Genomic DNA, 15,697 nt, shown 5'->3' with positions numbered 1-15,697 from the left:
GCTTTTGGTGTAGTATGTAAGGTGAGTAGATAATACTCCTGGTGTCCATGGTTCGAGTCTGGGCAAAATCTTTTCCCATCTTTTTTATCATTCTTCCTCATTTATGTTGCATAATAATTCAGAATCTGCGCTTTTTGGGTTTCAAAGAAGAAGCGATTATGTTCTGTCGTCCGTAATAAGGACAGTGAATAAATTGCACTAAGGTTGCTGTTACTGGATTAGCAACAAGTCGTGTTGCTTGGGTAGAGTAGGGGTAATAGAAGAAAATAGAAAATAAATTGTTAATAATAGTATAAAGGATAGATCAGCTACAAGGAATACAGATGAATATTGATAGGAGATCAAAAATATAATTTAATACAGAGCTAAGAATAAAAGAGAGGAAAACAATTAATATAAAAGAAATACGGAAGTAGAAGAGATATAAGATACAAGAGACAAGTTAGAAGGGAGAAGTCAGAAGATTGAAGATTGTAGAACATGAATGAAACATGGGTGAAGATGAAAGATGTTTCTATTTCATACATAAAACACATAATAAAAAAAAATACAACACGAAAAATAGATTCAAAAATACACGGAAAAAAGATTTGAACTTTCTAATCTAATCTAATCTAATCTCACACTAACGCAGCCATTACTTGAATGCATCCTGGAAAATGAAGATTTTTCAAGTCTATCATTTTTCTTGTCTAATGGCCAGGCCAACTGCGCAGCATGTACCGCAGAGAAGATTTCAAGGGATAGAACGATTTCAACATAGTCAATATTTGAAAACATTCTACACCTTGAAATCGAGGGGAAAGATGGAAGCGTGGATCTCCCGTACCAAACGCTTCCAGAATGGAAAAAAAATTGAACTTTCATAAAAAATTAACCTGACTGTAACAACAAATAGGGTAAGATAATAAATGATTTTCTTGAAATAAAACTCCCAAAAAAATGATATCGTAATCACCTGTTTTGACATAAGAGGAATTTGAAAACGCAAGATCAATAAAATAACTCTTACCCCAAGTGATTACAAGTCCTACTCCAACAAACAATCTTTTTAAATTATGATGAAAACTGTTAAGTGAGCATTACCTTAATTGTTTAAATTTCAGCAAACCCTGAATAAAACCCGAAATCACACCAAACCATTTCAAACAACGTTACTGTTGGGGAAATATGAAAGCACTGTCATGACGCCATTTAAACATTACCTCGTTACATAGGAAGATCCAATGTTTCCAAGAAATTGTGTCAGAATTAAATATATTTAATTGTAGCAATTGACAACTTGTTACATTGCCCATCGAAACCCGTTGAAAACCAATCACTTCGATACCGCAGCCAGCCAATCTCCACTAATTGCCGCACGTAACGACATCTCAACGTTGTCAATCGGTGGTGACCATCGAGCTTTAACTCCAGCCAATAACTGGGCCAATTAGCTCCACCGGACTGCCCCCAATCTTTCATAACGTCCCACATTCAGTGCCGACGATCGCGATCGACACCACACCGGGCGGCGGGCGCCGTTTCTTACACACAGCTGTGAGAATTCCCTTCTACCGGAAATGCATTCGATTGCAGCCGTCGTGTGCCCAAACAACCTTCGCCAAAGTGGAGCAAACCCACCACGAGTTGAACTTACCGTTAGTGCTCTAATCTTGCGACAGCCGCGAAATCGGTTCTCCGTCTTCTAGTCCAGCAACAGCAACATGTAGAGCTCCAACCGCTTGGGCTTGGTTCCTCGGCCCTGAGCAGCAGTAGCAGCAGCTATTATATCAGTATGCGTTCGCCTGTCGTTTCTGCAATTATCAACTCAATTCGAGTTTTCTAAAAGTTATGTATTTCGTCGAAATTAAAATTCACTCGCTATAGCTACTATTCACACTTGACTGGAGCCCGCCACTAATAGCCGATTATGCTGTATATGCGCGCGCGGTGCATAGGATTGTTGTTGGGCGAGAGAAACAAATGGAAAATGAAAACCAAACACACCAACCAGCAAAACAACAAACGGCCCCCCAAACTCGCGAATCACCACCAGCACACACACATTCACACACGTGCGCCAACGAATGGCAAAAGAAAAACACAACACTTAATGGCGACCCTCCCAACCCCCCTCGCCGAAAGAGGGTAAACCGCGTGCGGCGACGGGAACCGAACCGATGACGATCGCTGCTCTCTCGCAGGGCCCTGCACCACACCTCTCCGCGATCAAGCGCGATTGCTTAGGGGCCGCGGTGGATTTTCATCAATTGAAATAATTTGCGCGCGATGTTACTTCACTTCTTCGGCGCGATTTATTTTCTTATTGCTTTTCTTCTGCTTCGCGTCTTCTTTTCGTGTTTTCTTCACCGTTTCAATTTTCCTTGAGCGAATTTTCGTTTCTTCGTTTTTTTTTCTTCTTCTTCCCCGGGTGACTTCGTTACTTGTTTCTCGACTCTTCTTCGGATACTCTCCCACTTTGATTTTGCTCGCAATTGCCAATCGGTGCCCGCTGCTTCAGGTCCCACTAGCCCAAGTTCCACCTCGCCGTGGTTCCACGACTGCTCGCTCCGCGCGCGGTGAAGTAAGGCAAGGAACCGATCAATTTAAATGCTCCGGTTAAATTTCCCTCGAAATCCACATTCAAATGCACACGATGACGACGACGACGACGAGAGTGAGCTAAAGCTGGTTAGCTGGTTGGTTGGCTGACTGACTGATTGACTGACTGCGGCCAGCTCGTTCGATACCTCAGTCAGTACCTGCCACATGCCTCCTAGTTCAATGCAGCACGGGACGGTACCACGCAAAAACTGCAACTGCAAAAGAGAAAAGAAGACGCATTTTAAGTCGCACATCGCAAATGGAGGTCTATACTGGTTTTTATTGTGGTATGGACATTTGAATTATTAAAATAAAGTAAAATGCATTATCTGGATCAATCGCTGCTTTAGACCCTTAGGGGGCATCCATAAGTACGTCTCGCTCAGAGGGGGGTGGGGGTTTTCTGAAAAGTGTGACAAGCAATGCATTACATATACGAAAAACCCGTACGAAGGGGAGAGGGGGGTCAAAAATTCCCTAATTTTGCGTGACGTACTAAATGGATGCCCCCTTAAAAGATTTGAGCAACCTTTTTGCCGTGCAATTCATCTAGGAATTTCTCCAGGAAACTCTTCAAAAGTTCTTCCAGGATTATCTCTAGGAATGCCTTCTAGTATTTTTTTTCAGGAATTCCTCCAAAAATTCTTCCAGATTTTCCTTCAGGAACTGCTGCAGGGATTTCTCTAGGGATTCCGCTAAAAATTCTCCAAGAAACTTCTTTAGGGATTTTTCCAGAGATTTCTCCACGAATTTCTCCAAGGATTCCCCCAGGGATTCCTTTATGGATTTCTCCAGGAATTCCACCAGAAATTTCTCTAGAAATTCCTCCAGGAATTTCTCAGGGATTTTTTTTCAGAAGTTTTTCACAGAGTTTCTCTAGAGATTCCCCCAGAAATGCATCCAGTAATTGTTGCAAGCATTCCTCCAAAGATTCCTTTAGGAATCCCTTCGAGGATTCCTCCAGCAATTCCCAAAGCAACTCCTCCAAGAAATTCTCCAGTAATTACCCCAAAAATTTCTTCAGAAATTCCAGCAATTTCTCTGGAAATTTATCCAGGAATTGCTCCTGGACATCCTTCAAAAAATATTTCAGCAACTTCTCTAGGATTTTTTCCGGAAAATCGTCGGGGGTATTTTTTTATAATTTATGGATTCTTGCAGTAAATTTTCCAGGAATACTTTCAGGAATTTTTCAGGGATTCCTCCAGGCATTTTTCCAGAAATTTTACCTAAGATTCCTTCATGAATTGCTTCAAGGTTTCCTCCAGGGATTTCTCTTCGAATTTCTTCAGGGATTTCCCCAGGGATTCCTCCAGAAGTTCCTCTAAGAATTCTTCCAGCAAATCCTCTATGGACTTCTTCCAGGAAATTCTCCAGGAATACATTCAAATTTTTCAGGACTTCCTCCAGGTATTTCTCTTGAGATTCCTCCAGGGTATTCTTCCCCCAGAGACTCCTTCAGAAATTCCTTCGAGGATTTCTCCAGGAATTCATCCAGAAATTCCTCTGGAGATTCCTCTAGAATTTCATTCAGTAATTCTTTCAAGAATTTCTTTAGAGGTCTCTTCAGCAATTTTCACAGGAATACCTCTAGGAATTTCTCCAGGCATTTCTTTAGAATTTTATCCAGAGATTTCTCCAGAAACTGTTACAGCAATTCCTCCAGAAAATACCACAGATTTTTTTTTTAGGAATTCCTCCAGAAACTTCTCCAGAAATTGCTCCTGGACATCCTCCAGAAACTATGTCAGCAATTCCTTCAGGAATTTTTTTAGGAAATCCTCTAGGAAATTCTTCAGAGATACTTCCAGGAAGTTTTCCTGGAACACTATCAGCGGTTTTTCAGGGATTCCTCCAGACATTCCTCCAGGAATTCCTCCAGAAAATCGTCCAGGAATTGCTTCAGGGATTCTTCCAGGGATTTCTCCAAGGGTTCTTGCAGAAATTTCTCCTGGAATTTCTCTAGGGTTTTTTTTAGATATTTCTCTAGCAATTCCTGCCAGAATTCCCCTGGAGATTTTTCCATGAATTCCTCCAGGAACTCGTGCTGGGTCTCAGCCAAGAATTCTTTCAGGAATTACGCCAGAAATTTGTTCAGAAGATTCTCCAGGATTCTCTCTAAAGACTTTCCCAGGAATTGCTTCAGGGATTCCTCCAGCAATTTCTTCAGAGATTTCTCCAAGAATTCCTCCAAGGATTCCTTCTGAAATTTCTCAAAGATTTCCTCAAGAGATTTCTTCTGAAATTTTTCTAGAGATTCCTCTCAGAAATCCTCTTGGAATTTCTCCAGAATGTTCTCCAAGGAATCCTCCAGAAATTCATCTAGGATTTCTTCTAGAAATTCCTTCAGATATTTCTCTAGGTGTTCCTCCCATAATTTATAAACGAATTCCTCCAGGTAGACTTTCAGAAATTCTTCCAGGGATTGCTCCGGGAATTCCATCAGGGATTCTACAGGGCTACCACCAGGCATTCCTGTATGAATTGCTCCAGGTGTTTCTTTAGGGATTTATCCAGAAAATCTTCCAGGGATTGCTCCGGTAATTTTTCCAGGGATTGCTCCAGGAATTCCTCAAATGATTTCTACAGAAATTCCTCTCAGGTTCTCTTTAAAAATTCATTCAGGAGTTCTTTCGAAAATTTCATTAATCCTTCAATCATCTTTTTAGGGATGTACCCAAGGACTTCTCCAGGTTTACCTGATGTTTTTTTAATCACTTTGCGGTCTTCGGCAAAGTTTTACGGCATATCCTAGGCTATACTTCAACGTTATTAGTTACATGGTAATAGACAAAAGAATTCAACCTATGAAAAAAATGCAAAAAAGTACGTTTTCCCATACTAACTTCCATACAAATTTCAATCGCAATGCAGAATACGGGGACGCAATCAATCACTCCTAAATTTTGCACACTTGCTTCGGACGCTAATATAAATTTAAAAAGCTTTGTTTCGGGATGATACGATCAAATTTAAAGTGTCTCCATTCAACGTTGACTCACTCTAATGGGTATTTCTTCTTTTTTCAATATCGAGATAGTTGCCTCTGTGCTGTTTACACTTTTCTACTCTGCCCATGCTAGAATGATGAGCTGAGCATGATATTACTTAGCAGTCCGATTTGGAGTCCATTATGACTAGCCGTTCGTTGTTCGACGTTACCTGGATCCGTTAGATTCATGGGTGAAAAATTGCATATGACAGGGCTGGGAATCGAACCCTTGACCATCCGCTTTTGAAGCACCAGTCAGTGTGCGGGTTCCATTTCTGGTCGATTCAGAATCTTTTCGTAAGGGAGAATCCCAAAGTGTGGTTGCCTTTTTTGTCAATGAATTTCTGATATTCTACTGCCCCTTATAGCATATTTTAATACATGGCTTCTTATTCTTTCGAAGAATCCCCGTGGTTCGTCTTCCCACAACCCCGTCCTGCCCATATGGAGTACCCTTCGTAAACATGCCAGTCGGAAAAAAATATCTGGAGGAGTTTGGTCACTGGAATAAAAAGCACGGTACAAAACCTCTCAAAAAAACAAAAAAAAAATGGGAGAATTCCCTGAAGGAATCCCGGAAGAAATATTCGAAAGGTCGGGCACTACTGGAGAATGTGAAGAATCCCGGCATATCTAAACTCCTGAAGAAATCTTAGGAGCAATTCAGGAAAGTATGCAGGAGTAGTGCCAGAAAAAAAAAACTCAAGAGTCGTCTTTGATAGAATCCGCAAGAGAATCTTGGAAGGAATCGCTGAAATAATCCCAAATCCAGGAAGGGATGCACAGAGAAATCCTAGTAGAAATCCCGAAAGGCCCGAAAAAAAATCATCAGAACATTCTCGGACGGATTCCCTAGAAAAATCTCGGAGGGAAATCCCTAAAGAAAATTCGGGAAAAATTCTTTCAATTGAAACTGTAAATTCGGGAAAAGGCCCTTCAATTAATAACTATGGAAGTGCTCTAAGCACACTAGTCGAAGATAAGCAGGCCAAGTTCCAAAGTTAAGTCATAAAGAAGAAGAAAAAGAAGAAGAAGAAGAATCCAGCAAACATCCCAGTAGGAATCTTCAAATAAATCTCGAGAGAATTACCCGAAAGAGTGCCGAAAGGAATCCAGGGAGCAACATCGCTAGAAATTTCGGGTCAATCCTTAAAAGAATAACCGAAAAAATCTCGGAAGGAATTCCCTTAATGAATCCTGGGAGGGCTCAATGAAGGAATTCTGAAGGGAATTTCTGAAGGATTTCTGAAGAAATCCTTGAAAAAAGAACGGGAGAAGAGCGAACGGGAGAGAGAAGAACGGTGAAAGAATCTCAAAAGAAGTCCCTTTGAATGTCCTGGAGGAATCCCTTATGGAATCTCAGCAGAAGTCTCTGGAGGAAACAACAGATACAAATTTAGGAATTCCGAGATAAGTCTCTTAAAGAATCCCGGGAAACCCATAAGAATAATTTGGAAGAAACCTTGATGCAATCTCGAGAATAATCCTTGAATGGATCGCGTCATAAAATTACGGTAGGAATGCCAGAAAATATGGATGAATGAATCCCGACAGGAATCAATGGAGGAATCCCAAGAGAATTCTAATTTATAACGGAGGTATTGCTGACGAAATCCAGAGAGAAATCAATCCAAGATTCCCGTGAGAAGTTCCTAATTGAATTCCAGGAATATATCTTGGATATCCTTGACATAATCCTGAAAGAATCGGTGCAGGAATCCCGGAAAACATTCTAAAGGAATCCAAGGGAAATCGTTGACGGAATTTCAGTAAAAATGCTGGGAAAATAATACCTGAAAGAATCTTCGATGGAAACGCAGTAGACATTTTTAAAGAAATCTCAGGAGAAATCAACCCGAGGAAACCCGAAGTAGATTATGACGTAGAAGCCCGATAGGGATTCCGGAAGAAATCCCTTTGAGAATACCGGGGGAAGAATTCAAAGATGAATTCCGGGAGGAATTCATAAGGACATACTCTAAGGGATTCCAGGAATCCTGATTAATTCCAAAAGAAATCCAGAAACAAGGAGAGGGAGGAATTACAAGATAAAATTTAGTAAGAATCAAAGAAGAGTTTTCAGGAAAAAATTCTGAATTCGTTTATCGATGAATCTCTCGAAGCCAAGACCTGGGATGGGATCATACATTTGCAATCACTTACATTCACTTGCTGCTAACCCGCTTCAGAAACCTAGTAGCAAAAATCAATGTACCTTTTTTTATTTTCGTTTTACCTGAAACATTGAAGAACAATATACTAGTGTAGCATCAATAATTAAGTCGACAGAAGACAACAAACGCAACTATCCACCGGGTGAATGTAATTTACATTCACGGCGTGGAGTGTTGCCTTCAAAGCTCGCTCACGACTTTGAAATGCGTGTGCGACACTAATGTTATTCGGCAAACTTTTAAATAAAACTACAAGGTTAAATTCATGCATACATTGTTTTTTGATAGCATGCTTCTCTGAGATAGTAGCAAGTGAATGTAACTCTTTGCAAATGAATGATCCCATCCCTGGCCGAGACTTACTCTCGCACATCCATGTTCAGTTTGGCTTTTTATTCCGCAGAATCATTACCTGTTTTGTGGCTTAGTTGGTTAAAGCGCCTGTCTAGCAAATACGGAGTCGTGGGATCGAATCCCACCAGAAGACATTTTTTTCCACGAATTTAATCGCTCAATTTGTCAATTAGCAATATTTTGTGCCTTCTAATTACAAGTTTTCCCAGTATGATCAGAGCCGGATCTAAGGGGGCCGGGGGGGAGGGGGCCAGGCCCCCACATTTTAGAGGCCCCCACAAAATCATTTTTTGGTTGCTAACATTCGCTTTATTTTTCATATTGCTCAAGTACTGTTCGAAAATAAGGAAAAATATTTTTGATCATCTCTCCGAGGGGCCTCCACATATGCTCGGGCCCCTGGCCCCCACAATCCTTAATCCGGGCCTGCCAGTATGTTTCAGATGCAAATCTGGTAAAATGCCAGTAAAGGGCAATATTATCATTGAACTAATTTTTCCTCGATAATAAATTAATCTCTTCAATAATAAAACCACACTTTTAGCCTAAATTTAGCATTTCACCTAAATCACCAAATTTAGGGTTAATTAAAAATGATCATCTCGAAATTTTGCCAACAAAAATTATGTTTAAATACACCAAATTAAAGCTATATTTAACTGAAGTGCCGCAAAATGAAGAAAGGCAATATTGATCTTTTTTGTTGCGGCTCGAACTTTTTAACACTATATTGCCCCAAATGACTAAATTTTTTGGTAAGCGATTGTTATGTTCGACTAAATGAGTCAATTTGGAAACTAACTTTCGGAGAAATGGGGCATTTGGAGATCGACGTTTTATTGAGAATTAAATGCAATTTGTATAAAATGAATTCATGAATACTTTGCGGCCCGCATTCTCGATGCTCGATTTTTGCCCGCATAGACGCTAAGACTGAGGACCACTGGGTTAGATTTACATAGCTGTAGCTCCTGTGTAACCAATAACGTCTTTGATATGTGTTCTGATTGGGACACACTCGGTCTAAGCGGTGACTAGTTGGCGTCGGTGCCCAAGTAACAATTCCATTGCTGATTGGTTTTGTTTAATTTTTATTAGGGTTTTATTATAGCAACAATCAAAACTTACAGTTTTATGACTACTTTTATGAAAACCATTTATGAAAAGTTTTATAGTATACTTGAAGATATACATGAATCCAAGACGGTTTGCAAAACCTCTCCGAGAGTCGTCCATTTAGCCAGAAGATGCTCTTATAGAGGTTATCAAGAGGTTTGCTGTATTCATCAGTTTTATTGCAAGTTTTTAAAAAATGGTCTCGAAAGTCTCTAATAGAGTCGAACAAAAGTTAAAATGTTACTTGGGTGCTCTCGTGTGCATGCGATGCCGCCATGCCTAGGCAACTCCACCCTAGGAATGGCTGACCATCAGCGCTCTGGTAGACTCAAGCTATTACCTGCCTGTGCCGTGTCTACGGGCCAGGCGAGGATGCAGCAAAGTCGCGCTCAATACCGCTATAAGGGCAACCAAAAAGTTCTGCTATGAGGGCCTGTGTCAGAGTGCTAATACAAACCAAACGCCTACAGAGTGTTGATGGCCAACACACCGAGGTGCAATGGCTGCCACCGAGCAGTTCCGAAGAGATGTTGGAAAGGACCATCGACAGGCTTTCCCACGTCCTTGAATTCCTTTCATAGGACCACTGAGGATTCCCGAGCAGAGGAAAATATCAAAATAATAACAACGGAATCACAAAACCTGTTTTTATATCTCGGTTTGTTATTATTAACTTTTTAAGTCATCACCGTTCCATAACATGTTCTGTTGGGCAATCTTATTTTGTTATGATCGTGCTCTTGGTATATTTTCTTTAAATTACATTTCAATAACATGTTTTGTTGTAGCACAAGTTCAGTTATTATTGTGTCATTGAGACTGTACAAATATTTGATCAATTATATTACAACATAACTAGCTTTGCAATCAAAACTACACCATTCGAGATTTTCGTTGTTCACAGCATTCCATGAGGAACTGTAAGAGAAAATATTATTTTGTCATCAGTTCCTCTTCTTACTGACATTACGTTTTAACTGTGACAGAGCCAACTTATCAGCCTTTTGTTTTATAAGCGCTTTGAAAAGTATACCTGTTTTTGTCCCAGTTTCAGTTAGGTATGAATACGAAAATAGAGAGTGTAATAGAGTGTTAGCCATTTTATGAAACATTTTGGATCAACTGGTGGAGTTCAAGGACGAACAACACATTTTCGACAAAAATGAAAAAAGAATAAGTCATCAAGAACTCCATTGATTATTTTCAGACATTTTATTTTTATTGATTTCGAGCCCACTTAGATTCACTTGGATAAATGTGTCAATCAATGAGGTAATAATGTAAATTAATCTTATAAACAATGAACCACCTAGGGTAAATGTACCAATAGTGGCGCTATTAGTAGCTCCTTGTAGTAAAATAATTGATAAAAAAATGATAACACCACAAAATAAAAAGTCTGAAAACGTTAATCGGTAGTTTTTCATCAAAATTTGTTAGGAAAAAGGTAAAAACCATTGTTTCTTTCAGTTTTTGCTAATAAATCACTTGCACCAACTATAGGTACACGGTTCCTATTATGGAGGTAAAATTTAACATTGGTTCCTATAGTGGCGCATCCCATTAAATTCTTATGGGACCCACCACTATAGGAACACTACCTCCACTATAGGTGCAAAGGAGCAAAAAAATTAAGGAAAATAATTGTTTAAAACAGGTTTTTCGGCAAATCCTGAACACACAACTGAATTAATGTTATTAATGAGTTATGATGCATCTATTAAATATGTCATTTGCAAGCTTTTTGGTCGAAATAGTGCTAAATTGGCTATACCACCACTATTGGTACTACCTCCACTAAGGGAGCTTTTACCCTAATAAAGGGTTTCAAAACCACGGTAGTTTTTCATCGTAAGTTGTTTGGAAAATAAACGAAAACTATTGTTTCTCTCTGTTTTCGATAATAAATCGCTTGCTACAACAATAGCGTCTTCTTTTCTTCTTCTTCTTCTTCTTCTTCTTCTTTATGGCTCTACGTCCCCACTGGGACTTGGCCTGCCTCGCTTCAACTTAGTGTTCTTTGAGCACTTCCACAGTTATTAATTGAAGGGCTTTCTTTACCTGCCATTGCATGAATTTGTATATTGTGAGGCAACACAGATAAAAATAATGAGATTTACACGTCATGTAAACTTCATTTTAGTCATGTAAACTTAGTGTTATGATGGTTTACATGATATATCATGTAAATTTGTGTTATATGTCATGTAAACTCTCAGAGTCATGCTGAATTACATGACATATAATGGAATTTTACATGATATTTCATGAACTTTACATGATATGTCATGTAAACTTCTGTGATATCCCACGCTCCAATTATGTGCATCATATGTCACAGAATTTTACGCACTCTTTTCGATCTGTGAAGGACAATGATACATTATGCCCAGGGCGTCGAGAAAATTTTCCCGACCGGAACGGGAATCGAACCCGCCGTCTCCGGATTGGTGATCCATAGCCTTAACCACTAGGCTAACTGGAGACAACAATAGCGTCCCAATTATGAATGAAACATTTAACAATAGATCCTATTGTTGCGTATCCCATTGAATGCATATGGGACTTTGGAGGAGTTCCTATCCGCAACAGAAAAAAAGGCAAATTTTGTTTTCAGATTGTTATCAATAACGTATTCATATCAAAATTTGTTATTGAAATATTTTAAGCTGTTATTAAGTTGTTATTGAAACTAACAAAACATGTTATTAAACAGGTCTTCCAGGAACATTTTTTTTGTTATAATTTTTGTTATTTTGCCGCTTATGACAGACAAGTTTATAACAGGATATGCTATGTAAATAACATGAAAATAACTCTTTCCGCTACTCAGTTATTTTGCCAAAATAACACATTTTATTATGCTGTTGCTATTCCCTTCTGCTCAGGTTAGGGAAAGCGATAAGGGGAGAGTCATTAATTAGGAATGTGTAAGAATTGCAATATTCTCTTGGTAAGGCCCAGGTCTCATACCAAACCAGGCCTTTGAAGTAGCCATTGCATTACAGAGATTCCCGGGATGGACCCGTCGGCAAATACGCACCAATATGCTTGATCGACACGGTGGGAAAGGTGCTCGAGAAAATCATCTTCAATAAACTGTTGAGGTAAACCGAGGTTGCATATGGTCTTTGGAGTACCCAGTTCGGCTTCCAAAAGGGAATGGCGACCGTATCTTGTCGATTACTAAATCTGCTGAAATTGCTTTCCAGTGTCAAAGGAGTGTTAAAGGAGGGGAATTAACTTGTGCAGTCGTGACCCTCGAGGTTAGGAATGCATAGCGTCAGTTTGATAACTATTGTCAGATGGGCGCTTCAAAGTTCGGGTACACCCAAGTATCTGTATAAGGCTTTTGGAAGCGTCCAGTGATATATGACACAGAGCTTGTTGGCAAGACTTCAGGAGTTCCGCAAGGTTCCATTCTGGATCCGGTGTTGTGGAATATAATATATGACGCAATATCGAGGGTAAAGTTCCCGATGAGCGTGGCCTGAAGTGGAAGTGGAACTGAATGCAGCCCAATTACAGATAGATTGCTCTGACCGTTGACAACATGCGATTGGAGCAGGCCAGAAATTTCCGAACGATCTGGGAAGCAAAAGCGATGTCGCCCAAGAACGGCAAAAAGGCCTCTGGAGACGGTATTTTCGAATTTCTTGATGCAACCTCGTGGTCTACAACATGTATATTAGGGTCGGTCTTAACAGCTGGGCTGATATGACCCATCCGTCTACAAAGGGTTAAATATAGGATAGTCTAAGAAATGCTCAATTGGGGTGTTCGTATAATTGAACAAACCAGTATACTACATCCTAGCCTAATGGGTTTAATACAACAATATAAACAACTCTCTCGGTACGCTCGCGGCTGCTACTAGATGTACTATTAAAACTAACTACCTGCACGGTTACAGAAGTTACACAGATTTGTGTACTACTAGATCAGCCTCACCGCTGTGTCAAATGTACACAGTTACTTTTCCGGCTGTAGCTGTATATATGGTTTTAAGCGAGCAATTCCATCATACAACTGGGTAAGTTGTGCGCAGCGCAGCACACTCATTCTCTTCAATTTCATTGCAAATGCACACTACATCGCGCCGTCGGGTTACTGCCTGTGGTATTTATTCGTTTAAAACTGTTTAAGATGCCGCAGATGAAGATCGCAGTATGGAGAGAGGAACTGCGCTGGCCGTGAGTGGGCGATCTTATTGCATTGCTTATTGCTAGTAGCGCTTGAAGTGAATCTGATTAATTCACTGCTGCAGCAGCATTAGACGACTCTAATGAGGTGTTTGGGTCAATGTGGCACTACGGCGTGTTGAGCGAAAATCTGTATTCAGAGAGACGCATCTGCAAATTTGGAATTGCGATATGTGAATTTGATGCAGATTTGGGTTAGATAATCGTGAAAAGGCATAGTTTTTTTCAGCTGATTAACTAATTAACCATGTCACTATCTTGAGAAAAGAAGATCCAAATTTTCTTTATTAAAATGTTTATGCCATGTTCACAGTGTTGTGCTGGGGAAACATCCTTTTTGTTTATGGCATCTTCTCGATCCAGGTGTTCATCGTTATGCTACTTCCACCTTTCGTTTACCACTCAAAGAATCTAAAGTATATAATTTTCAATATTTGTAATTGCTTCTTTGAGTTTGGGAAATGTGTCAGGAAATATGGCCAATGTAAATTCAAATCTAACATGAAAACTAATAAAATCAGAAGGTTTTAATAATTCTTTTAACCATTTTGAAGTTGTCGAAATGCATCTCAATTATACAAAGGTATCCACAAGGAATTAGGAGAGCACAACGTTTAAAGCATCGAAACAACAGTTCGAGTGCGGTAAAAACCAATCCTTCACTTTCCACAATGTAGCGCACTTAATGCCTTCATAAAACTATTTACTTACCAATCATTCACCTCTCGATTAGCACTCTTTGCGCAGCGAACAAATAAAACAAACAAAACAACACCAGCAGTGCTCGCTGTAAAGTGTGCTTGTTGTAGGGCACTTTTCGGGCTAGGATCTTTCCAGCTCTGACACTGACCAATTACCTTCTCGAAGAAACGATTATGAAGATGATTCTTCAAGAGTTCACACTGACTGGTTGAACTTGCGTGAAGAGTGTGGCACCCAATCTCGCGTCGATTGATTATTATGATTATTACTTCATAAATCGCTGGCGAAGGCAAATTATGCAGCCCAAACACAAACACTTTGCATACATTGGACTTTGTCCGTTGGTTGTTTGGAAACGTATCTTCATGGATGATGATGAAGACCACTGTATTGAGTTAGTTACGACGAAACGCGTCGGAAATAAACTTTCACGTGTTTATTTCTTCGTTCGTCTCAACTATCAGCCAGCGATATGCATTTTTTCTCGATTTTCAAGATGCACTTCTCGATTGAACAAAGGCACACCACCAAACGCCACAATTTGGCTGCAAATTTTGTGATGGAAACAAACGCGACGACGGAACGATGGCAACGATGCAACTGAATGGAACACTTTGCTTTGGGTGGACTTGGACCTGTCGTCTGCCATACATGCAAGGAGGAACGGATCGACCACCTCTAGCTGGCTGGCACTGGCGTTGCATTGCAATTGCAGTGCTTCAGCGGGGGAGAATAGGTATAGACGGCCTTTTCAAAATAATGCGATAACCTTTCTTTGGTCACAATCATACAAAAAGAAATAGCAACTTGAAAATTTGAAAACAAATGCTGGAGAATTGATTATCGTTCGTTTCAATCTAGAATCCATGAAAAATTATATAAAAAGGGATTCCTGGAGGAACTTTAAGAGATCTTTTTGAAGAATCTCAATACTTCAGTTTTACGCAAAGTGGAACAACTATGTTGAAAACTTACAAAGAAAAATAAGGATTTATAAGCAAGCACTCAGAAGTACTTGCCGACATGGGCTCTCCCTCTCCTCATCCCTAGCCCCAGTCCCCAGCTGTCCTACGAAAGGAGGTCAAGAACTAGGATCATGAAGCGTAACAATGATTCCCTCCACTATCTCTGAAGACTGCTCTTTTTTTTCTTTACCGGGGGATGAAAATCTGCTGAACACCCGAACAGGAAGGTCCAGGTGGTGCGAAGTTAAGGCCGTCTTCTACAACAAATATAAAAGCCAGGAACACTCTGTCCTCGACCCTTTAAACACATTCCCATGGTCGCCAAATCCTACCTTTCTCCGGAACCTCCAAGAAGGCATTCCTTCAGAGAGGGGCTAGTGCAGATGGCACCCTCAAGGTTAGCCTGCGGCTACGAACGTCGATGACTTTCTCTGGAAAGTTCACCAAGATAGCATGGTGGCGCTTAGCCAGTTTCCCGAGTGGTCCTCACCACTCCCTTTGACTTCGGAAGGCAGACCTCGGAACCACCATACCCGCAGCCCAACTGTTTTGCAAGCATCATGGTTACGTGCAACACGATCGACCTGCTGAAGGCAAGGGTATTAC

General features: G+C 40.2%; 1 protein-coding gene across 4 annotated transcripts in view; it reads right to left on the bottom strand.

Annotated features, from left to right (window-relative positions):
* LOC134288478 (zinc finger CCCH domain-containing protein 18-like) overlaps positions 1-15,697 on the bottom strand; it is a 282,279-nt gene that overhangs the window by 204,614 nt on the left and 61,968 nt on the right. For 3 of the 4 annotated variants that reach the window (XM_062853460.1, XM_062853461.1, XM_062853462.1), the window contains exon 2: positions 1,640-1,915. The gene's annotated coding sequence lies outside the window, so the exon portion shown is untranslated. The remainder of the gene's footprint in view (positions 1-1,639; positions 1,916-15,697) is intronic. The other variant, XM_062853463.1, reaches the window with a different exon arrangement.

Source organism: Aedes albopictus, chromosome 2, assembly GCF_035046485.1.
Source record: "Aedes albopictus strain Foshan chromosome 2, AalbF5, whole genome shotgun sequence".
In the NCBI taxonomy this organism is placed as follows: Eukaryota; Metazoa; Arthropoda; class Insecta; order Diptera; family Culicidae; genus Aedes; species Aedes albopictus.
Note: the sequence above shows the minus strand (reverse complement) of the source record. Positions and strands in the feature narration are given on the sequence as shown.